This window comes from Felis catus, chromosome B2 (genome assembly GCF_018350175.1).
Source record: "Felis catus isolate Fca126 chromosome B2, F.catus_Fca126_mat1.0, whole genome shotgun sequence".
In the NCBI taxonomy this organism is placed as follows: Eukaryota; Metazoa; Chordata; class Mammalia; order Carnivora; family Felidae; genus Felis; species Felis catus.
The window spans coordinates 62,155,128-62,181,488 of NC_058372.1; the positions used below are offsets into that span (position 1 = coordinate 62,155,128).

A 26,361-nucleotide genomic window follows, 5' to 3' on the forward strand; every position below is an offset into this window, starting at 1 on the left:
TGATTTTTAGATAGACCCAACCGCATATACATTATACACAGACGGACACACATTTGCATGGGTTCCTATATAGCGTTTACCTTGTGTTTATCTGTATATGTATACATAAAGGAGATTATGTGTCCTTTTCTTCCATTTGCCAAATATTCATTGCTATCCAACCTAATGTTGAAAATACATAATACATATTGTGTGTTTTGTTAAAAAAAGTGAGTCTTCGTAATCTTCATACGTTGTTGATGAGGATGCCAAGTTACTTTTTAGCTAGCTGTCCCAATGAAGTAGTGAATCAGCATGGGTTGTGGAATACCTGTAAGGATCAAGGTTATGGTGCTGTTGGTGCTGCTGCAGTTTTTCTGAGTAACTTCTAGGACACAGTGGATCTCAGGTCCCTCTGTAGTGGATTCTGTGATGCCAGAGAAATGAAGACATATTTCTTCCTTTAGTTGCTTTTAAATTGTCTCTAATAGGGAAGAATTACACAGAGAAGCAAAACCTGCACACACTTTCATGGTGTAACAATTACTTTGAGCCAACAGCAGTTATGTTAACCAAATGGCAGATTACTCTCTATAGTGAAAAAACAAACAAACAAACAAAAAACGGCAAGAGCAAAGAAACAGTATTCTTAAATATTGTACACATTGAGTTGATATAGGTTTACAGTTTTATCATTTCTTTAAAGCTTCCTCTCATAATATTGCTGTGATTCAGACTTTCTGTCATTTGTCATGCTTTAGTAGTCTTCACATAAAGACCACTGAGATGTAGATAATTATGTGTTTAAATAAACATATCTTACCTCAGATTCTTATTCATGGTATATTTAATTTTTAGTTTCTGGATCAGGAAGATATCTAACTTGGTAGAGGGATTAACTAGGGGAGTACAACTAGTACAGGTCACACAAACACACACATGTATATAAGATATATGTATCATTCATATATATATATATATATATATATATATATATATATATGAATAAGGATTTTGCTGGTTTACTTTACACGTGATTTCTTCTGAAGGTACTTTAGCCCTATAGGGACTTGTATGATCCTAAGATATTTTCCATCAGGATAACCTCAAATTGTAGTGGATAATAGCTAATTACTGGTAATATTATTTAGTTGAGGAAGGCCTATGCAATTCCTTAAAGGAGCCATTTCCATGCCCATATACCATCTTCATGCAGTGTAAGGCCTTACGGTTAGATTATGTCTTAATACGCTTTCTGAGTCAGTTTGAGGGCCCAGATTTATCATCTGAGTAGGGGTTTAGCAGCTTGTTCTGGCTCAGAAATGGAGTGAACTGTCCCTTGCTCTAAGCAATGAGTGATGAGAAGAAAAAGGGACCAAAAATAGTATGTTTGTTGTAGGATAAATTCAGAAATCGGAAAAAGTCCAAATTAAACGTCTATTCCAAAAGCGGCTGAACAAAGAGAGGAAAGATCAACCCTGTAGGAAAAGGGATAGTGTATCGGGTTCTGGGTTTTTGGGCACATAGAAGGAAGAACTAGAGAGATTCTGGAGATGCTGGTCATTCAAGGTGGAGCCATTCTCCAAAGAGATTCCTGACTTCTGTGGCAAGGGGGACCCATGAAATCTGCTCTGGCAAATTAGCCCATTCTCAAAGTCATTTGCAAGAAAAACTAAGCGGAAAACACACAGAGGTATTGTTTCTTTAATTCTTTTTTTGTAAATGTTAACATCTAATTCTTAAAGGCATTGCTCGTTAAAAGTATCAGATTGATACATGGCATTTGTTCAGTTTGGAAAAACCTATACTAGAAGCAATGCCAATCTCAGAGTCTAGTAAACTTAGATTCAGACTTAAAGGACACTGAATAACAGAATGAAATTTTTTATAGTACTAGTATAATTGACTATGGAGATTAAATGATTTATGAACACTTATTACTCTTTTTAAAAATTTTTTTAATGTTTATCCATCTTTGAGAGAGAGGGAGAGACAGAGCATGAGCAGGGGAGGGGCAGAGAGAGAGGGAGACACAGAATTCAAAGCAGGCTCTAGGCTCTGAACTGTCAGCACAGAGCCCGACACGGGCCTCAAACTCAGGAACCGCTAGATCATGACCCTCAGGTCATGACCCGAAGCCAGACGCCTAGCCGACTGAGCCACCTAGGCGCCCCTAACACTTATTACTCTTTACCTGTCTTTTGACTTACCAAAATTACATATTTGAAAACTTTGTGTATTATTTTTTGCATTAAGATTCTGTTATATAGGTTTGGCTACTTCCTTTACCATCACTAAACTTTAAGAAGTGTCTTAAGCATAGTAACCCAAAGAAATTAAGTACTGCAAATAAAGCCAGTATTGTCCTGTACTGTCTTTAATCTTGTATAAGAACAGTATGATTTGGCCTTCTGGTCATTTATGTGGAATTAATTACATTTTTTTAAAAAGGTTATATTCTGTATAACATTATTATACTAGCTAAAAGAGATCTTATTTATTATTGATTTCCTCCCAATACTAGCCCAGAGACTGTCTTATTGTAGTTTGATGACTAGAAGGTTATTCTCAATAATATTTTGGAATTTTTCCAAAGTGTATGCATATATTAGTCAGGTTCTCCAGAAAAACAGAGCCCCTAAGATACAAGTAGGTATACAGAGAGAGATTTATTTTGGGGATATTGGCTTATACAATTATGGAGGCTGAGAAGACCCGCCACCTGTTGTCTGAAAGCTGGAGGCCAGGAAAGCTGATTAGGTAGTTCCAGTCCAAACCTGAAAGTCCAAGAACCAGGAGCACCAATGTGCCAGGGCAGGAGAAGATGGATGCCTCTCCTCAAGGAAAGAGCATTCATCCTTTGCCTTTTTTGTTCTATTCAGCTCTCAGTGGATCACATGATGCCTGCCTGCATTGGTGAGGCAGATCTTCTTTACTCAGTCTACTGATTCAAATGCTAATCTCTTCCAGTAATACCCTCATAGATACATCCTGAAATAATGTTCTGCCAGTTATCTGGGCATCCGTTAGCCCAGTGATATTAATACATAAAATGAACCATCACAATCCACAAGTATCAAATTGGATAATATAGATAATAGTTACTTATTCTACATGTTCTTCATGTTATCCAATTTGATGCTAATATATATAAAATATGATGACACTGTTTTGTCTTATATATCCAATGATTTGGAGAAGGACACACATAGAGAATAATTTACAGTAGCAAAGTGTGAAATGTATGAGTTGTCATTCATTTGTCTTACATCCTAAGTCCAAATATTAATTACCCAACATGCAGCTCATTATACTGAGCATACACACACGTACACACACATTCAATGCACATACACGCTCTTGTGTGTGCACATATAAACGCACATGTACCCACAGCTTGTGAGTAATAAATAGAGAATAGGTAACTAAGAAAGGTTGCTTATTCCTTAGGGCCATTTTCTTCAGGGTATGTTGGATTAGGACTACTTAAAGAACCATAAGAGATCATCATATCTTTTAAAGAGATTATTATTTTTTTTTTCCATAAAGCCCACATACATAGCCACCTCACTTTTCTGGGCTATAGATATATTCCTGAAGAGAGACAGAGTTGAAAAGCCAAAAATAAATATCATAAAGACCATACAGTGTAATAAGAGTGTCTCAGAACCTTGCTGATAGCCTATTGTATTTAAACTTTGAATATAGTTTCAGAATTCTGTTTTCTGGTTCTCAGGTTAGGTAAAATGAACTGGAAGCAGAGACAGTGCTATTAGAGGCACATACGTAGTAAATATAAAAGCTGAAAGGCTGAAATAATAAAGACAAAGCTGTACTGAAAGAATATAGCAGAGTATGGAACCTGTCATATAGGAACAAACTCTTTCCTCCCCTTTGAGAACATTAGTTTGAAAACTTAGTGTAATAATTTATGTCTAAAATCATGGCCTTTATTCATCAAGATAAAAGTGCCTATAATCTGGTTAAGATAGAAAGAAAATGGGTGACATTTCTTGGAAAGATTTTCTTCAAAATTAGTTCTAATGAAAAATTTTGAAGTTTCTTTTTCCTGAAAAATGTCCCTATCTATATCAGTTGTTGATAAATGAAATGCTATTATATGGTAAAAATCCATGAACATTTTGGTATAAATGCATGCATGTTTATTTTTGGAGGGAGCAGGCCCATAGCTTTGATCAGTTTATCAAAAGACTTATCATCTTAAAAGTTTAATACAAAGCTTGAAAAATATATTCTATGAACAAAGATGTTAAACAAGCTAATATAAAATAATTGAGCTTAAATAGAATATTTATTTGTCATATTCACATATGAATGTGACATTCAAAATAGACATGATAATTATAATAAGTGAAAGTTAATGAACACTTACTAGTAGCTTATATAATTATATAATGAATATCTGAATGAATAAATATGAAAAATCGATATGGTGCACAGATATTCCAATTAGCAATAGGTCTTTTGTTGCAAAACTGTATTCTAAATGGTCTAAATATGCTGTATAGGTGTAGGTTTTTGTTTCAGTAAAAGACAAGTTGTCTATGTATTTTTTATTTTTTTCCAACGTTTTTTTTTAATTTATTTTTATTTATTTTTTTTTATTTTTGGGACAGAGAGAGACAGAGCATGAACGGGGGAGGGGCAGAGAGAGAGGGAGACACAGAATCGGAAACAGGCTCCAGGCTCCTAGCCATCCGCCCAGAGCCTGATGCGGGGCTCGAACTCACGGACCGCGAGATCGTGACCTGGCTGAAGTCGGACGCTTAACCGACTGCGCCACCCAGGCGCCCCGTCTATGTATTTTTTAAAATATGATTGTTGTCAATTAGATCAGAGGGACTATATCTTAATATTATCCAATAGGAGTTAAAGTTAGTTTTCTTCAACAAAAATGTTCTTTGAAGAGTTGTTTAAACATACTTTTTGTTTTTCCTCTGTAAATATTTTCTCTTCAATCCTTTGCAGCTCAGTGTTTCCCTTATCACTTCCCTGAAACTTCTTTTCAGAAAAGCTTTCTGGAAACTCCCAATCGCCAAATTAAATCTCCTCCCATATTTCAACCTTCATCTCCTCTGTGCCTTGCTAACCACTTTTTCTTGAAACTGTTCATTCTTTTACCATTTTTATGTTTGTTAGAGTATAAAATAGAATCAAAGGATAGCAATCAGACTCATGATTCAGAAATATTTAGATTTTTTGGAGGCAGTAACATAAAACAAAGAAGGTAAAGCACTGAAAGGGGCGAAAAGTACATTATTTGAGGGCTAGCTGTTTGCTGTTCCAAAGGCAGAATAGAATGTATGAGATATGGGGCACCTGGGTGGCTCAGTAGGTTAGAATCTGACTCTTGATTTCAGCTTAGTTCATGATCTCACATAATTAGAGCCATGGGGCACGTGCATGGATTTCCATCGTTCTGAAAACTTGTCTAAACCTTTAGCAAAATGTTTTATAGGTTTATTATTATTATTATTATTATTATTACTATTATTATGCTTTTAGCCATCAATTTTCCACAATAACTTCAGGTAGCATTTATATTTACTTTATGTATTGGTAAGAATAAACTATTCTTTAGAAGCTAATTGTTTTAGTTTTGGACTTAGAACTTGAATTGTATAGGGGCACCTGGGGTGGCTCAGTTGGTTAAGCATCCGACTTCAGCTCAGGTCATGATCTTGCAGTTCATGAGTTCAAGCAGCTCGTCGGGCTCTGTGCTGACAGCTCAGAGCCTGGAGCCTGCTTTGGATTCTGTGTCTTTGTCTCTCTCTGCCCCTTGCCCGCTCATTCATTCTCTCTCTCTCTCTCTCTCTCTCTCTCTCTCTCTCTCTCTCTCTCTTTCTCAAAAATAAATAAGCATTTAGAAAAATTAAAAAAGAAAGAACTTGAATTGTACTCATCAAATTGAATTCAAGGAAGATTAGTGATGTGTTACATAGTGCTAGCCCACTGATTCTATTCGTTAAAATCAAAAGAAAATTACCTCTTAGTATAAGCAAAACCTTTCCTGTTTATAAATTACTAATCTTCTGGCCTACAAAGGGACTGTAGCCTCATTGTGGACATAAAAGAATTACATAAATAAATAAAATACACTTTGGCATGCGTCATACAAAACAAATACACAGAGATCCCTTATAAGAGATGTTGTTCTCTTTTAAGGATCTAGAAAACTCAGAGAAGGAAGCATTTAGTGTAGATTTTGAAGAATGACTGGATTGTTGAGAGTTCAACATGAAAAGAGTGAGTGGAAGGAGATGCTTCCATTCCAGAACAGTCTTTTAGCAAAAATAGTATAGAGTTGTCAGAGTTGAGATTGTACTTAGCAGATAAGTGGTTTATGTTGATAAAAACACATATGCATGGAAGTAAAGAAAAATGAAATAAAATTGGAGAAGCATGCGGAGACATGGTGTAGGATAGTTCTAAATTCTAAAGACAACAGGGAGCTAACCAAAGCTTGAACTGATGAGAACTGTGCTTGGTAAGACATTATGTTAGAGCAGAAATAGGATTATTTTTTGACTGAGAAAAACTTTAAAGATGAAAATTGGAATGCCTTTTACAATCCATGCAAGAGATAATGAAGACTTGAGTTAGTGGTAGTGAGAATAGAAACCAAATCATGGTTATGAATTGAGACTCTGAGGTACAAATGATAATATTTCATACCGTAAGGTGTCAGAAAGAAAGGAGTAATTGAGATTATATTTATCCAACATATATTTGAGTGTCTTTCACATATTAATGTATAGATTCAGGTGTAACCCTCAAGTGAAAAAATGAAATGTGGCCTTGGGCTTTAGTAGAGAAGTCAAATTTATGGTATGCGTGTGAAAATAAACTGCATAAAAGTAACAGCTGAAGCGATAAAACTTTCTTTCAACTATCAAGACAGTAGTAAGAAAGGAAAGATATAAGGTGATGCCTTTATTAAAAACAAAAAACTTATAACTACATGTGTTTACATGTAGTTACATGTGGATACTGAAAAATTTATTACGAGATATCAAATAATTATGTACACCTGAAGCTACTACAATGTTTTATGTCAATTATATATCAGTTAAAGTTCCCTGTATATGGCTATGGAGTGCCCTCTAGGATCAATTATTACCTGAAAAAAACCAATTATTTACAGTAGTAAATCAGATTAAGAAATATATTTTGTGTTCAAATAAAATTTAGATGTTATACTAGAAGGTTGATGTAAGTTATAGAACAAAAATAAATGCTGAGGAAAAAAAGCATAATCATAGCAGGTGTCAGAGTAAGAATAGTCAGAGGTAGTAGGTACAAAGAATCCCAGATAGGGCAGAATAAGATCAGTGACCTGTAATTAATAGAAGAGAGAATATTTCAAAATGAACTCCAGTTAGTATCAATTGCAATCAAGATCAGAGTATTAAGAGTTAAGAAAAATCTCATGTGATCGCTGATGATATAACTTAAAAGTTTTCCAGGAAAAGTGCAGGCACAATGAACAGGCTCTAAATTTCTGAACTCTTTAGCTGCTTTCAATGGATTACAACCTTGGCATTTTGATACAATTATCTCCAAGGATTTACTTGGCATAGATGAATGTTGAGACACCCACTAACTACTGTCTCACAACTGTTCCTTAGGAACTATTCAAAGTTGACAGTATTAGATAAAAAGGGAGTATTTTTAGGCTAATAATATTTCAAAATAAAGAATGTTCTAATTATTAGCTGTAAGGAATTTCAAAAGTTGCCCCTATATACAAACCCTAAGAGATAGGAGTCTGGAGAGTATAGTTTCAGTTCTTTCCCAGTAATCCAGTAAGGCCAGTGTCTTGAAAACATTAAAGTTAAGACATTTTTCTTTGCCAAGCTAAATATCACTGTCTATTCTTGGTTTAGAAACATGAAATACTGGGCTTTTCAGAATGAACATTCATACTTGATATTTTCTGAAATTGAATCCAAATTCAATCTGAAGAGTGGCATAATACAATTGTGACATCTCTTTTCTCTCCGCAATGCTGTCTCATCAACATCACATCTATGTTATTTCTTACACTCACTGGTAAATTTAATCATTTCTTTGGTAGAATATCTTATATTCAGTTGAAAAACCAACCTTCAGTCTGACGATGAATTACAAAATAAAGTGGCTTCCCATTTCTAGCCTTATTTTTCTTGCCATTACTGCTTGGGTTTGTGGTTCATACATCTCCATCGCTTGTTTAACTTTCTTTCTTTAAAAATCAGACATTTGTAGTCAGTTGACACCAAGCCTGAGGAGCACACAATTCACCATCTTTTTTTGCTTGTTATCTGTAGCACCTAATGTTGGTTCAGTCTGCTAGACTTGAGTCTGAAAGCGTCAGATTCTACCTCGCCTTCTTTCTGGCTTTTTATCGCTCTTTCTTGCTAGACACGTGAAGCAAGTAGTGTGTCTTTATGTAGATCACAAAGGAAAAACTAAAAATACTTGGCTTTTTTTTTCACCTCTTTTTGTCTTTTCTTTTTAAAATGGTACTAGCATACTGGCTCCCTTGAGAAAATAAATAGTTCAAACACTGTTTTGAACTATGACTTGGAATGATATGCAGCACTGTGTGTTCTTTGATTACTTCTCATTTAATAGAAATTATCTGAGAGTATTTCGTATGATCTGTTTATTCCGAATGGCTGGGAATGGAAGCGCTGGGGAGGTTATTGAGACAGCCCATATCAGACTCCTCTAGTATCAAGCGGGACATACTGCTTAAGGGCTCCTTTCCACCCAACTGAGAACTCTATTTTAGGTGCATCCTAGTGTCATTATAATAGACTGCTAATGATTCACAGATTTATTTGGCTTAAGGGGTCTTAGACATCTATTCAACCAATACATGCCATGTTCTGTTCTATGTTCTGAGAATTTCTCAGGGAACAAATCAGACAACACTCTTGCTCTCATGAAACTTATGTTTTATAGCAGAGACAGATGTCAGACAAGTACCATCTAACATGCCCAGTGGTTATAAGTGATATGAAAAGAAATACAGTAATCCATTATGTTAAAGGGATAGAGCATGAAGAGAAGAGTAATTTTAGACAGGATGCTCAGAGAAGACCTCTAATCAAAGTAGCGATATTTGAATACAGACCTGAATGCCTTGAGAGCATGAAACACGGTGATATGTGGGGTCAAAACATTTCAAGCAGAACAAGTACAAGGTATTCATGTATCCATGTGCCCGATATGTTAGAGGCATTAAAGGAGCTGGTGGTGGAGTGGCTGAGTGGGGTACGGGAGAGGAAATGAAGTCAGGAAAGGAGTGGAGAGCCAGCTTGTGGAAGGCATATGAATATAGGTCTTAATGAGATGAAAAACCATTGAAAGATGTGGACAGAAACATGACCTGATCATTCTAACTATGGAGTGGAAACACACAGACCAGGGGTGCCTGAGTAGCTTAGTCAGTCGAGCATCTGACTCTTGATTTCAGCCCAGGTCATGATCTCAAGGTTCATGGAATCAATCCTTGTGTTGAGTTCTGTGCTGACAGTGCAGAGCCTGCTAGGGATTCTCTCTCTTCCTCTCTCTCTCTCTGTCCCTCTTTCTCTCTCTCTCTCTCTCTCTCTCTCTCAAAATAATAATAATAATAATAATAATAATAATAATAATAAAACAGACTAACAGACCATAGTAGGGTAGGCCTGGATATAAAGAGGCTTTTATTGGGCATTTATTGCAGTGGGCCAGATGAGAGAGCTCAGTGGCTTAGACTGGATGCTAGTGGAAATAGTGACAAGAGATCAGATGCTGGAGGTATTTTAAAGCCTGATCTTACAGAATGTACTAATGGTTAGAAACAGGATGTGAAAGGAGGAGAGGGTTCAAGAAAATGTCTCCACTACATTTCCAAGAACTCAACTACAAAAATAAAACAGATTTATGTTTAAATCTGTATCCTATAAAGAAAAGTCAAAACCTACTCTGGCAACCATTTAAATGTCTCCAAAGTTTAGAGACATTTAAGCTTGTCTTGGTTTATTTATTTTTTCTCTTCTTATTCTTTTTAAAATTTTTATTAGGATGTAATTGACATATAACATTGTATTAACTTCAGTGTACACACTAGTGATTTGATAATTGTATATGTTATGAGATGATAACACAATAAGTCTAGTTAATATTTATCAGCACATTTAGTTACAAATTTTTTCTTGGAATGAGAACTTTTAGGATCTACTTTTAGCAACTTTCAAATATATAATACACTATTGTTAACTATAGTCACAACACTGTTTATGTTTTATATATTCTTGTTTTTGAGTCCGACACATATCCTTGCTCCTGGAGTTTAAGAAATTTTACCCTGTGAAGCTATCAGTCTTCTGTCCTCATACCACCCCTTGAGTCCCTGGACAGAAGCTAGAATGAAATTGTTCCTTAAAGTGTCTTTTTAAAGCTATAACTCAGATTGAGCTGCCAGTTATCAAATGAAATAAATTCTACTCTCCCTATCATTTTTGTGTTTCTTCTCTCTATAAAGTCATGGAAGCTCAAGAATGGAAGAATGTTTAGGGGTCAACCAAGTCCAGCCATAAACTTGTCAGCTCCATTCTACATAAAGTATTGTTTAAGGTTTGTTTTTTTTTTCTTTTTATTAGTAAAAGTGTTTTTTAATAAAAAATAAAGTATCCAGGTAGAAATGTCTCTGAAAAGCACCTTTGTCTCTACAACTTAAAAAAATGTTATTTTCAGTAGTACTAGTACCTTGGTTACAACCCTGGACTGTGACATAAAAAATAGACATCATATCATGGTGTTGCACGTTATCAGTAGGCCTGTGTTCTTTTAGAACATAACTGGAGTGAATATCTTTACATAATATTTTAGGCTTATCTAATCTGTTTTATACAGCCTACTTAAGGACACAATTATTGATGTAGTCATTAAATAATGATTATTGTCCTTAAAAATCTTGAACTTAGAAAGCATTGTTAATAGCCATTATTTTTCATTTCCAGTAACCCAGATGCCCTAAACTTTCTCCCCATTATTCCTGTATTATGCCAGCTCCTAAGCCTCGTTCTAACTACTGCTCTGCTGTGAATTTCTCATTTCGTCTCCAGATCTTTATCAGCTTTTGCTTCTTATCCCAGTTTAAATACAGTTGAGAAAGAATAGGGTTTACATGTTGTTACTTTAGAAAGCCTTTTTTCTTACTTTCTTACATATATATTACTTGAATATATATTCTAATTAAAATTCCCTAGTATCAGACAGTGGCTGTTATTCTAAGGAACTCTTTACAGAAGTACCATTTGAGTACAATATGTACAAAAATGTCTTTGTTTTATCTCCTTTTATTCCTCAGGCTTTCCAAAAAAAATATTTGGTAAGGTATCCCTTGCATTAATTATATAGCACTTCCCAAATTAATGCTTTCACAAATATTCATGGTACTATTTACTCCTAACAACCTTGCTGCCACAATGCTAAGGGCACCCACACAATTTTTCCTACATCAGTGCTTTCCATTCAGAGTCAGTGCATTTTTATCCCTTTGCATCTTTGTAATTGAAAGTTAAAGATTCGTTTCATTATCTTGCTCAGCCAACCACACTCTAACCTACTTCTTTATATAAAGAACTTCACTGTAGTTTTGATATGACTCTGGGGAAATCTTACTCATGTATTCTGTATTTTTATGTCAAGGTAAAACGACTCCTGACCTTTATTATCTTTTGTAGTGATATTTTTCATATATATCTACTTTATTAGGAATTTAAAAATTGTTTTCTGGCTAATTACACATTTTTAAAGGATATATGATTATACCTTAAATGAATCTTTTATGACATTTCTAAGCCAGTGAAAATTTTTTGAACCTGTTACTCATTCAGTCTCCATTCTTTCAGTAACTGTCTAGTGAGAATGTCTAGATAAAGACCAACTCTTTGGCTCTAAGGCATATCATTTCTTTTGGATTTTATATTTACTGGGAAAATCCTCATGATCTGAGGAAAACTAATAAGGTCACATGAATTTCAGATGGAAATATACAACATAGAATGCACAGTACTTCTCAGCAGTACTGGTAGATGAATAGGAAAAGGAGATGAAATATTGACTCCTCCCTACCTATGTATACTTATGAGAAAGAGTTCAAAGCCTCAAGGATGAAATACACGTAACACAGATGGTGAAGATACATACTTTTATGATAAATCTTGGTATATTATTGGCCATGGTTTGTGAAAGCTGTCCTGAATGGAGATACACAATTTCAAAATTTAAGACTTCTGGTGAGAATATAGATTGAGAATTCATGGGTTTCTCACAGGTTGACACATAAACCTAACCACAAACATTTTGGGTTTGAGTTTTCTTTAATTATTCCCTATAAAGAACATGAGTTTTTGCAAAGAAGTTGTTTGTGGATTCTGTATCCTAGGGAAGCTATGAAGAGGAGTTTTGTGTAAAGGAATCAGTGCCTTGCCTCAGTTCAAGAGACCCAGAAAAAAACTCCAACTAGGGAAAGGCTTTTAGAGATGGGATTAACACAAGGGCCACATGGCTCCCTAGCTCCCTGGAGAATGCTGTATGTAAAACATGTTGGGATGATAAATCTTCGCAGTGTGACTGCATTCTTCTGTTAGAAGTTAATTCCTTCAGAATCTGGTAGGCACTTACAGGCCAGAATAGAAACATAAAATTTAAAGCCAACTAAAATCAAAACTTGAATGTTATAATACCTCTAGTCTCCATTGCTTTATGCAATAAGGATTTGATATTGCTAAAATTAGCATACTGATGCCTTCTTTCTGGTTTTGCTATTCAACTGAATTAGAAGGATGTGGCTGCGAATTTGTGTGAGTACAAAAAACAATTCCATTTTAACTGTCACTATGGCAATAACTGCTTTTCTCTATGGCAATAGTAGTCTGCCTCTGTAACAATAACTAGTGAAGAGAAAAGAGGCACCAATTCCCTTTTAACAAGTTTTATTTTTTTCTACTCTTATGGTTTCACTTTTTCAAAAGTCTTATTTTATTTGGTTATACCAGGAATTCTGTGCTAAATTATTCCCCTTCTCCATTGCTTCTTTTGCTAAAGAGTAAACTTATTTAAGTTCTCATCTGAATCTGACACCTGAAAAATATGACTTATATTAAACACTGGTGACTTGATGTCAATGCTAACAGGGATCCAATTTTGTATCTAGGAAAATATACTGGCTTTGGAGCTAGATTTGGCGGCAAACCTTGACTAAACCACAACAATCGGATCTTCTGCAAGTTATTTCATCTCTGAATCCCTCAGTAGGCTCCTTTCTAAAGTGTAGATAATAATATCTTCCCTAAAGTGTTATTGTAAATATTAAACATAACATATATTTAGCACCTGGCATGTACTAGGCCCTTGGTAGTTGGTAGTGAACAAATACAGGGCGAAATATGGGCTCTGCACCTTACTGGGTGTGTGGGCATGTCCCTCCACCTCCAGTAGCCACAGACTGTCCCTCTAGGGAACTGCTGAAGTTCTTACCTACATTTAATACCCTGTGTTTCTGTTCATTTTTTCTAATCTCACTAGTATTTCACAAAGCAGACCAGGATCCCAGACTTCTAGGCAGATAATATAATTAAACCTAAAAATATATTTGTGCTTTGCCTATTTTAAAATGAGTTTCTTACCCAATTGTCTTTGTAGTGTGATGATTCTAAAGACCCAACAAACATTTCAATAGTATTTGCACTTCTCTTTCTTAAGAAGCTACTCTTCTCTTCCTTGTTCTTATTAGTCATTAGTCAGATCCAGTTAACACACAGGAATCTTTTCTGCTTTACTTTTATAATGTCTTCTCCTTAACATGTAATACATCACCTGTAGTCTACAAAACTGCATCAATTATCCCTATCGATGCGTCAAATAATTCTGTAGCAGAATTATATACTCTGAATTTATAAGTGAATTATTCTCTTTGTCATTAGAATACTGGCTTCTGAACAGTCAAAACTATTTTTCTGCTTTTCTTACCTACTTAAATATTTCATATGAAGAGTTTTAACTTTAGAAATAGAACTACTTATGTGGCTAGTTCAATGTGTTTTCTTCAATATGATCTTCTGATTTGGTTTGTGACATGTGAATTTGAGAGAGCAGGTGTGAGTGGGTGTGGTTGTGTGTGTATATTCTAAAATATTTGTCAGTGTTCAAATCTGATATGCAGTTGTTTTAGACACTATTAAAATTTATACTCTGGGCTTAGGGGAAAAGTAGTGTTGTTGTTTGTTTTGTTTTGTTTTGTTTTGTTTTGCTTTGCTTTAAGTTAGATCAAAGTATGAAGATGCTTTTTAATAGAAGTTAAACTAAATTGAGTACCCAATAGTAGCAAGCTTTAAAGAATATATAACTATATACAGGATAATATTTTATTTAAGGTTTAGCTAATAACTACAAAATAGAATGTTATAGTTGTAGGGACTAAATAATTCATAAGGGAATAGTTTATATTGGATAATTGGTATATATCCATATATATATTCTGAAATCAAAGCCTGATACATTGAAATAGGGCTCTAAAATGCAGTAGGAATATAGAAGGATATTAATTTAGACAAAGATGCTAAAAAATTTTCTTTGCCACTACAAAATGTTTTAATAATTAACTTCAACACCCACTTGGTCTACTTTATTACTTTTTGGAATATGAACTTTCCTCTTTTTGAAGAATCTGTCTTTGTTATTTGGTAGCATTAATCATTACCTCTCTTTTTTCTAGATAGTCTCCTTTTACTTTCCCCAAACTCTTTGCCCAATTAATTAACTTTGCCTAACTCCTTCCTTTTTAAATTTTTTTCTAAAATATAATAATATTCTTACTAATTAAGGTAACCTCTAATGTCTTTAAAATTATTCTAAAAATCCATAATATTTCAAAAATATCATAGCATATTAGAAATATGGAATACAATTATTTACTTTTTAAATTTCTTAAAAGTAAATATATTGTGTAGTATAGTTTCAACCACATAGATGAAAGAAAATTGTAACTGGTATGCCTTTTTAAACTACATGTAAGTTATAGTGAAATAGAGCACTCAGTTTAATCCCAGAGTGTGTATTTTTATGTGTTTGTGCATGCATGTGTATGGAGAGGAGGTGTAAATTATTGTTTAGGGATTTTTTGTTTTGTTTTTTTGTTTTTTGGTTTTAAGATCCAAAGACCAAAAATGTTTTCTGAACTTACAGGAAAGAAATGATGTTTACAAATATAGAGCTCATGTAAGACCTTTTTTCCACCAGTCATTCTTTAGTTTGTTTAGTTTAGATTGTGAAATCATGAATCTTTACTATCATGCCATTAGGACTAAAGAACATTTTTGCAACATAATGATCCAAAACTAGTCTGCAAAATGGGATTGACTGTACTTAGTTCAGAGTGTGTCAAGGGGCCAAGTGAGGTAACACACTATTGCTGGCACTTAACTGCTCAGTAGATGGTCTCTTGTTACTGCTATTTGTTCCTCCTTTTTCTTCAAAAAATTAAATTTGGTTAGGCACACATGTCTAACCTCAGTTCTTATTTTGAAAAAGGCATAAGGCTCATGGTTTCCTTTTGGTAAGATGAAGTGGCCAAAATTCTACAAACAACTTGAAATCACCTCTTTGTTCTTATATTATTTTAGAGTCATGTGCTAAACCTTGCCCAGTACCCCCTCCCCAGTTAAAATTAGTCTTTTGTTCTTCATTTCTTCTTTCATTATATCAAATCAATAGTTATTAACTGCCTGCCAAATACCAGTTATCCTCTGGGCACAAAAAGATGAGCCAAATATATCTGGTTTTTGTCCTTATGGAGGTTACATTCTAGTAGGGAAGATATTAAGTTTTTTTTAATTGTATTTTTTTAAATTTATATCCAAATTAGTTAGCATATAGTGCAACAGTGATTTCAGAAGTGGACTCCTTAGTGCCGCTTACCCATTTAGCCCATCCCCCCTCCCACAACCCCTCCAGTAACCCTCTGTTTGTTCTCCATATTTATGAGTCTCTTCTGTTTTGTCCCCCTCCCTGTTTTTATATTATGTTTGTTTCTCTTCCCTTATGTTCATCTATTTGGTCTCTTAAAGTCCTCATATGAGTGAAGTCAGAGATATTAGGTTTTTAAATATAAAACTTATTAGATAAATGGGGCATCTGGATGGCTCAGTCAGTTAAGCATCTGACTCTTCATTCAGCTCAGGTCATGATCTCATGGTTTAGGAGTTTGAGCCCCTCATCAGGCTCTGTGCTGGCAGTGCAGAGCCTGCTTGAGATTCTCTCTCCCTCTTTCTCTGTCCCTCCCTGCTCTCTCTGTCTCTCAAAATAAATAAATAAGTTTATTTTTTTAATCTTATTAGATGAATGAAGATATAATTTATATTATTATATAAGGAAAAATGGAAAAGAAAAACTTTTAAAACCAAAATGCATATAGATAAATAAATAAATTCATAGATGTATTTAAGTTGTGGTAAATGATATGAATAGAGACTAACTAAGATTTCCAACTTAGATATGGGGGTAGTAGTTGCTCAGTGCTAGAAAGTTCTTCTTGGCATTCAGCCAAGACTTGATGTTGAATAACAATTAACCAAGGGAGGGGTTGGTATGAAATGAAAGAATGCAACTGTGATTGGACAGTAGTTGTAAATGGGACAAGTCATGCAATAACATTGAAGAGAAAGTCAAATACCAGGTCATGGAGACCCTGAAGAGATTTTGTATTTTATACAAGTGTAATGGGAACTCCCTGGGGAGTAAAATGATTCAACTCTGCTTCAGAAATACTCTCACTGCAGTGTGTAAAGTGGCACAAGAATGAGCAATGAATATAGTGACTTTTTTAATTTAAAGACTTGATGGATTATTGTGTAGCAGTCAAAGTAGAGATAGTTGAGATGAAAAGACAACTTTAAGATGTGTTTTGGAAGAGAAACAGCAAGCACAATGATGAAGGAGATTCTGGGGATGAAAATATGAACACGTCAAGGATAACTTCCCATTTTCTGTCTTGGGGAAAGGGTGGGATGGAGGTCCCCTTTATAGATATGGGGAAGGCTACATACTGAAAGCATATTTATATGCTGGCTGAGTAGAAATCAAGAGTTAAGCTTCAGATATGCTACATTTAAGATTCCTGAAGACAGTGAATTGAGTAGTTCAGTAGACAGGTTTGGAGTTCAGAGGAAACATTCTTATTACCTATTTGGCTCATATTTAAGATATTTATGTGAAATAAATGTCTTATTGTAATCTCTTGTCTCCCTTGTAAATTCTTTCTGTGTCAGGATTTTGTCTTTTCTTAATTTTGGATCTTCTACCATATTTTACCCAAGGCAGAGAATGGTTGAGATAAAGGATAAAAGGGAATTGGCATATATTGTGTCTTACTATGTACAGGGAATGAACCAACTGCCTTCAACTAATCCTCATGAAAGGCTATTGATTTTTACAGATGGTCAAACTGAAGAGCAATTAAATATCATGCCAAAGATTTCCAATTCCAAGTAATTGGAAAACTAGATCTTTTTTTTTTTGTCTCCAGGGCACAAAGTGATCACATTGTACCCTATTTCCTTGTATTGAGTCTTTGGTAGACCTTATTCATTAAAAATAAAATTAAATTCATTAAAAATAAAAAAATATGTGAGGACTTGTGTCAGACCTACTGTATGTTAGGATCCTTTCATACAATGATAAATAGAGAAAATACCTTTTCTTTTTGAGCTTATAATCTAATATAAAAAAACAGACAATAAACAAGTCTACATGATCTAGACAATTTTTAACTGTGAGCAGGGCCATACAGAAAATAAACAGGATGATATAATAGAGAGCAATGGCAAGGAAGGGGTGGTGGTGAATTTCTTTAGCTAGGGCAGTTAAAACAGACCAAGTTAGCAGAGACTCAAGGATAAGAATAGAAAATAATGTTCTCGTTAGAAAGGAAAAGCCCTGTGGTGGAAAAGAAAAGACCTGTACCACTTGATCTGGGTCAGTAAACAAGCAGCCATGTATAATGTGACTGCAGAGAGAGAAGCCAACCCATGCAGGGCCTTGTAGGCCATTGTATAAGATTTAGATTTTATTCCAAAAACACTGGCAAGCCATTGAATTATTTCAAGAAAGGGAACAACATGATCTGATTTATATTTTTTAAAAGATAACTCTGGTTTCTGAGAGAATAAATTCAGGGGAAAAGAACAGAACCAAGAAGGCCAGTTAGGCAACTCTTGAATTCATTTGGGTTAGAGATTCTGGTGGTTTCTAGAGGGTATTGGAATGAAGATGGAGGCAAGGGTAGGGTTTTAAGACATGATCTAGCTCTAGAAATAATACTGAGAGCATGTGTTAATGGATGTCATAGGAGGCAAAGGAAAACCATAAGTAAAGATGACCTTTAGGTTTTTGGTTTAAACATTTGAATAAATGGTGGCACCTTCTATTAAGGTGAGTGACACTGGGGAAGACAGTGGTTTGGTGGTAGGAAATCAAGAGTTCTGCCCGATAAACATTTGTTGAATTAAAAAAAATACAATACTGATCACAGAAGACAATTAAACATGATTAAACATCATGTTTTCTTGCATGACCATTCATTTATGAATTGTGTATGGCTGCTTTCATATAATACCAGCAGAATTGGGTAATTGCCTAATGGCCCACAAAGCTGACAATATTACTGTTGAGCCTTTTATAAAAAAAGTTTACCAACCTCTACAATAGGTCATGTCCTGAAACTAATCTTACAGTATTGTTTCCATTTTGTTTTAAAACCAAACCAATGGCTCTTCTCCATAATCTTTATAAAACCTTTGACCCCTCATAAAGCCATTTTCTCCTTATTAAAATGCATCTCTCCATTCTTAAGTTAGTTCATGATTGCAATTTTCTTCTCTCTCTCCACTGATTTTTGGTGTCTTTTTTTTAACTTTATGTATTTATTTTGAAAGGGTTAAGGGAGGGGCAGAGAGAGGGGGAGAGAGAGAATCCCCAGCAGGCTCCATGCTCTATACTGAGCCTGATGAGGGGCTTGATATCTCAACCAGAAGATCATGACTTGAGCGGGAATCAATAATAGGGCGCTTAACTGACTGAGCCACCCAGGCACCCCATAATTTTTGATGTCTTTCTATGTTTATTTCTCTTTACCCCCTAAAGTGAGCCTTTCCTAAACTACATTTCTCAGCTTTTTTTTCCTGTTATCTTCTTAATATCTGCATAACTCACCATTTCACTTCTTGTGGATGTTGGCAAAAATGCCAGCTTACCAAAGAAGTTTTCCTTATTTAGTAAACCTTCTCAACCTCACTCATTATCTATCATATCATTTATCATTACTGACATTCTGGCTAGTTATATTTGTTCCTTGTCTTTATCCACCCCCCCCCCCACACACACCAATCCCAGATATCATGCCAGTCCCTTGAGGGCAAAGACTTTGACTTTTTTGTTCACTGGTTTATTTTCAGTGCCCATAACTGTGCCTGGCATGTAATAGGTGCTCAATTAATATTTGCTGAATAAATGAATCTGCTCATTATATTCTCTCTTTAGGAGGACTTATCCATGTCCACATTGTCAATTATTATTTCTAATTAGAAGTCATCTAATTATACCTTCAAATTCTAAATTTGATCATGCTCTAGATCCCTTGGCCTACAATATCTTATTTTGCTTTTTCTCCTATTTCTCTGCCTAAACCTTTCTGTCCTATTAGAAATGTTATTATATCTCTAGGACATATTAAGTTTCCTTGCTTCATGCCTTTAAAGCCTCATGTCATTCCTCCTACCCAGATGCTACTGTTCTGATATGTATGAAACATTACACACCTTTTTCAGGCTCTAGATTCGCAGAGCATAGGCAGTTTCCTCTTCCCTTTGCCATACTTAACTGTCAAACCACAGCCCAGACTGTACCTCTTCAACGAAGCTTTCTTTAGCCAAGTGAGTTCCATCTCATCCTTTATTTCTTTTATGCCACCTCTCTCAATCTAGCATCATCTGAATTGTTTGTTCCCTTACTAATTGCATGTATTCCCCACTGTGAGCTCTTTAAAAGCAAAGACTTTGTGTCTCTTGTTCACTTGCTAAATACTCAGTATCAAAATAGTGCTTAGAATATTCTCAGGGCTCAATAGAGATTTGTTGGATGAATGAATTTCCAGAATGAATTTCTCGGTCTACAATGATCTCTTTTCCCTTTTCACCTCTTAGCACTGTCTGTTGCTATTACTTTTCTGGGAATGGATGAGTCACTATCTTGGGAAGTCCTTGAATTGTTGGCTTTAGTTGTTTGCTGCCTGCATTGGTGCCTAATTCCTAGTAGGTCCTTGGCTAATTCTTCACTAGTAATACTGAAAGTCCCTTAAATGTCAAAACTTTCTTATTATACACACACATGCATATGTGTGTATATAAAGAGAAAGAAGTTAATAATGTTGCATGTACAAAATATTTCTCTCTCTCTCTCTCTCTCTCTCTCTCTTTGTCTCAATACTGAGTTGATTATCATCTGATGATCCTTCTTCTGAAGGAATTCTGTTCTTAATTTAACTGGTTGGGAGAAGAGGGAAAACTTCTTTCCTAAAAAATTTTCTATATTGATTTGTTTTTACTATTCAGGTATACATACGAGAATGATTAACCATATCACATTTTATTTTTCATTCGTGTTAGGAGTAAAATCATGAACTACTTGTGTAGAGAAGATGAACATTTTTTTAAATGACTGTTTCTGCAAGACTGTAAAACACTCATTCATACTCTTTTTGAAAACTAAAAGAAAAATGGTGGAATCAGCTCAAATATCCCCCACTATATTCAGTGTAGTACTGAAATAAAAGGTGGGAAGAACATGTAATAGATAACAGAATAAGTACAGAAACTCATGTGTTTTTTAGAATGTGTTTCTCTTTAAAGGTAAATTGTAATATTTAAAAATAGCTCTTCAGCATATGTCCAGAACAGATGTAGGCATACTTTTTCCGCAAAGGGCCAAACAGTAAATATTTTAGGATTGTGGACCATACAGTGTTCAGTGCAGCTATTCAACCCTGCCATTGTTGCATGGAAGCAACCCTGGACTGTAAGTACATGAATGGCTGTGGCTGTATTCCAAGACTTCATTTGTGGACACTGAAATTTGAATTTCATATAATTTTCACATGCCAAGAAATATTATTATTATTTTGAATTTTTTCAATTATTTAAAAATGTGAAAACCATTTTTAGCTTGCAAACCATGCAAAAAATAGCTAATAGGACAGATTTGGCCTGTGGGCTATAATTTGCCAATTCCTGGTTGAGACGATTTAGCTTTAATGAGAGTCACATGTAGGCTATGGATGTACCATGTGCATAGGCATGATTACATGTTAGGGAAGTAGGGGTGACCTGAGAGCAAGCCACGGGAGTCCTCCATGGAGAGCACTAAAATCTGGCAAAAGTACTGTGAGCAGGAATAAGAATGTGCCCTGCTGTGCAGAGTCTCCCAGGCTTGGATACAAAGCAGCCAATGGATAAAAAACAGAGTCTGAAGCTAATGATTCACAAGTAATTTGCAAGTTTTCTTTTTAATTTTGATGCTGGAAAGGAATATGCAAAATGGTTAAGTATTTAAAGTTTCATTATACATAGTAAGTCATTAAAAAGTAACAAGTTGAAAACAGTATGCTCAATATGCCATATAGGTCCTTTTTTGACTGCCCGTCTAGTTTGTCTATTTTTTAAAAAAATCAGAGGATCCTACTTTTTCTCTTAAAAAGAAAAATCTGTAAATTCCTAAAGAGAAGAGTATTTCTCATCTAAATCTCTGTGTGCTGGTCCTGGGACTTGGGGATGCTTCACTCTAGTGGTGATGGCGGGATAGAACTGATAGGTGCTGTCAGAGCACTGGGTCCTTTCAGATGCCCCTGCCTAGTGGTTCCATTTCCTGGGAAGTCATGGCTGCACGCCACTTTCTAGCAAACCTGTTCTTTCTCTTGGGCTCTCAGCATTCCAATCTTGGCATTTTGGGAAAAGAGACAGAGTAAATGGGGGAGACAGGGTAATGAGAAAAACAACCAAAACTGGCCGTTTGATTGTCTGTTTCCTGTAAACCACTCACAGGAATGTGATTTTTCATGGAGATGTTAGAACGTAAAGATATGCTGGACAAATTTGCCCTTTTGATAATCACCATTCTTCAGTAGTATCTAGTTTTGATCTCTTGCTGGACACGTGAGAATAGCTTCATTTCCTCTCATTGAATTATTATGTCTGTCTTTTATATTTAGTGCAAAAATATTACAGTAAGACAAAGTAAATTTGCTGCTGATTTGTTAGGTAAAATCAAACTGCACCTCACAGTGCAAAATCATATACTTCTGAGTAGGCAAACTGAGAATTGAATCACAATGTTACCACTTTAACAGAGTCTACTTCCTCATTTGTAAATGAATGTAGGGATAATAACAATGAGGATACTGATAATAATGACACCTCCTAGGGTTGCTTTAAATATTAAATAAGGGTTGTTTTAACTATTAAATAAGATACCACGTGTAAAGCACTTGCCTAAGTGCTGTGCTAAGAACAGTGCCTAGCACAGAGAAGATATTTGATACATACTTGTTGAATAGATTAAGGGATGTCTAACAAATGCCAAGGTCATGGCAACTATTGAATACATGTCAGCTGTCCTTCCTTTCCCTCCCAAATGCCTTCAGTATTTTATAAAGCACTCAGCATTTCTATATAAATATAAAAACCATGACTTTTTAAGCTGCTAAATGCCAACAGATAACACTACATGTAGGCTTTGCTCAGCCCCTCTGTGCTTGCATTAGGTACACAAACAAAACTAATTGTTGCTTTCTAACACCTGATGCAGTGCATACTTCCTTCCCTGCCATATTTTTCGTATGGGATATCAAAACTGTGGAGTGACTATCTAGTAATACTGAGTGTTGTTTTCCACAAGCAAATCCATTTTGATAACTAGCCAATTTCCTCATATTGATGAGTCAAGACCCAATTTGTAAGTTGTTCCCTCTGAATCAACATGAAAAATGATGCAAACTTTAAATATTTTGGAAACGTCAATATCCCTTTTAAGGCATCTCTTAAACTTCTTTTTCTGTATCCATCTACACTTTTGTTTATGATAAGGTTCCCTTGTTTGGGAGTTTCTGCTACTCACTTATATGATGTGAATTGCTGCACTAAGTTAGGTCACTGCATAAGGGTAGTGCTTTTGAAGTTCTCTTTGCAGACTGTGGCCTTGGCTGCAATGGCAATACTGAATCTGTCACCTAGGATGCAGTAAGTTTCTTTTCCAACTGAGATTTTTAACCTGGCTGACTTTGTGTGGCCGAATAACCAGAGAACCCAACCTCTTCCCTCTGGAAGATTCTATTGGAAAAGGAAAGGGAGAGGGACAGAAGGATGGAGACAGAGATAGAGATGGAGGGAGACAAGGAGAGAGACATAGAGGTGGGGAGAGAGAGAAGGAGAAGAAGCAGCAGGAGGGAGGAGGAGAGTGAGGAGGCGGGCAGGAGAGGGAGAGAGGGAGGGAAGGAAGGAAAGAGAATGAGTAAGAAGGAACCTTAGCTCCCTAGGTGACACATTTAAGTACTAAAGGATGAGCTCTATTTTAAGTATAATCCCTACCTTTGGTTAAATGCAATCCCTACCTTTGGATAACAAACATAAACTTTTAAATACATAATCTCATGCCAAAGTCACTGAAGCACAATCAAAAAAGAATGTCTTTTGGGCACTTGGGTGGCTCGGTCAGTTAAGCCTCTGACGTCGGCTCAGGTCATGATCTCACGGTTCGTGAGTTCGAGCCCCACATCGGGCTCTGTGATGACAGCTCGGAGCCTGGAGCCTGCTTTGGATTCTGTGTGTGTGTCTCTCTCTCTTTGCTCCTCCCATGCTTATGCTCTGTTTCTCTGTCTCTCAATAATAAATACATGTTTAAAATTTTTAAAAAATAATAGCTAACACTTACACAGCATTACCCACATACTGTTCTAGGCATCTGACTTACCTCTTGACATATAGTAACTAGTTTCATCTTCCAGCATCTCAGTGAGGTGGATAATATTATTCCCATATTACAGAAGAAAAAATTGAGGCACAAAGAAGTTAGGCAATGCCCAGTGTTGCACAATGTATAAGATGAACATGAAATTTATCTTCTAAAAGGAGCCTTTTGGGAGTGGTAGGGTATGCTTTCCATAATTACACAAAATAGCAAAGAGAAACTGCGACTGGCCCAGAAAAACAAACAAACAAACAAACAAACAAACAAACAAGATATTATACTCTAAAATATTAGGATTTGAATCCCAGGCCAGATTCAGAGTCCAGACTTAAGCCATCTGGAAAACTATGGTTTTTCCCTGTTAGCCCTCATTTGCCCATTTTCTCATCCCTCCAGCATTCATCGGTGTACTTTGGCTCTCTAGTCTTTTCCTTTTACATGCCTCCATTCTTGTCCATGATGCAACTGCTGCATCATATTAACTAACCCAAGCTTTTTTTTTTTAATTTTTTTTTCTTTTTTCAACGTTTATTTATTTTTGGGACAGAGAGAGACAGAACATGAACGGGGGAGGGGCAGAGAGAGAGGGAGACACAGAATCGGAAACAGGCTCCAGGCTCCGGAACCCGAGCTTTTGTATGTGGGCCATTCACATTACCTGACATGACATTACATGACAGAGTTGCCATTCTCCAGAACCTCAATTAGGGCAAAGTGCTAAAACCTCATGATTTTCCTCAGGGACAAGGTTCAAAGCTCCACCCTGCTTTGATGAACCAAAAGCAAAACAAAAACAAACAAAAAAACTGACCTTGTGCTTTTAGAGTCTGCAAGGATTCCTTATGCTTTCTCATGAGGAGGAATTTTATGCTGCATATCCAAACTCAAAATGAAAGTTTTAAAATTGGAAAATGAAAGTGCAGCTGGTTTTGCTGCAAGGTTTATCAGTGATGAGTCACCTATTTTTATTGTATAAGAAATCAAATCTAGTGTTGTAATGAAAACACGATACAGTGAATTTAGGATAATTCTTGGAGCATTCGAGATGTGCCTATTTGTTCAGGGACACTGTGTCCTTTGTGGTTTCTTCTAAGCACTTTAATCTTCTGTAAGAAAGGCGTTTTCTCAGTTTTTGAGGAAAGATGCTCTATTATCTAACCACCCACAATGACTGGTTTTAATGCAGCAATTACTGCAGAAACAGAGTGTAGACTATGCACTTATGCTTTGCATTTATGTTCCTTTGTCAGCACTGGACACATATTTGTATAAACTTGGCATAGTTTAAAGCATTCACTTTTAATCCTACCTCTTTGGTATTCACTTAACATCTGAGCTTTCCAGTTCCCTAAAGACTGCATCTGAGTTTTACCTAAAGGTTTTGGACACTCAAACTCAGTGAAGGAGGGAAGAGATTGAGGATTGGATTGGTCCAAGTGTCTGGTACAGGGACTGAAAGAAGGAGGAAATAAAAGTCATCTTTGAACTATTTTTGCTATATGGAAATGGGTTTTCTTGTTAATCATGTCAGGATCATGAAGAACCAGTGTCATCTAAGGCATCTTCCTAGGTAGCTTTAAGGTAAAGATGTAATATTATAAATATTTTGTATTTTAAAGAACGTGTATACACTGATAATTTGAAGACTAACATTTGAATCTCATCAGCCTATGAAGTCATATCCTTTTTTATAATGCATTTATTGAAAATATCATCTTACTTTAAGAATTACATTTCTACTAAAATCAATGAATAAGTGTTTGTTTTCATGTACTCCCTATGCTCAAGACTGCAATTTAAAGGACTTCTTGCACAAATTAAATGCTGATCCTAATTGATTTTTATATTTGTTTAATCTAGACTGTGTTCAAAAGTACAATATAACCTATATAGTCATAATTCAATAGCCAGTGTACCATTGATTGAAGAATGAGTGCATTTCATAATATGAGATGCATGCACGTTTAATTCTATCATTTTTGTATATTTAAGGACATGCCATTAGACTAGAGCTTATTCAGGATAAAGTGATAGAGTTGGTAAAGAATGTGCTTCCTCCATTTGTTACTGCTTCTTTTTGGTCATTTGTTTTTTGTTTTCTATCCAAGGAATATAGTAACAGAGGAATTATTAGACTTCAGGGTTCAACAATTTATCTCTTGTTTATTTTCCCTTATAACAGAAACCAATTGGGTGACAGTCAGAAACATCTTCATTTCTTTTCATCAATTTTTAGAGCAAAGAGGTGAAATAAATTTCCTCTAAATATCAAGAAAACCAAAGTGAGAGCCAAGGAATTTGGTAGTAAATGAA

At 35.4% G+C, this 26,361-nt stretch overlaps 1 protein-coding gene and 1 long non-coding RNA gene across 5 annotated transcripts in view; one reads left to right on the top strand and one right to left on the bottom strand.

The window, feature by feature from the left end:
* Positions 1 to 26,361, top strand: part of ADGRB3 (adhesion G protein-coupled receptor B3) — a 728,500-nt gene that overhangs the window by 383,574 nt on the left and 318,565 nt on the right. The window lies entirely within an intron of this gene.
* On the bottom strand, positions 59 to 24,938 carry LOC123385422. The gene is made up of 2 exons (XR_006597887.1): positions 24,860 to 24,938; positions 59 to 406 (listed from the first exon to the last, which is right to left on the bottom strand). It is a non-coding gene; the product is annotated as an uncharacterized LOC123385422 (long non-coding RNA).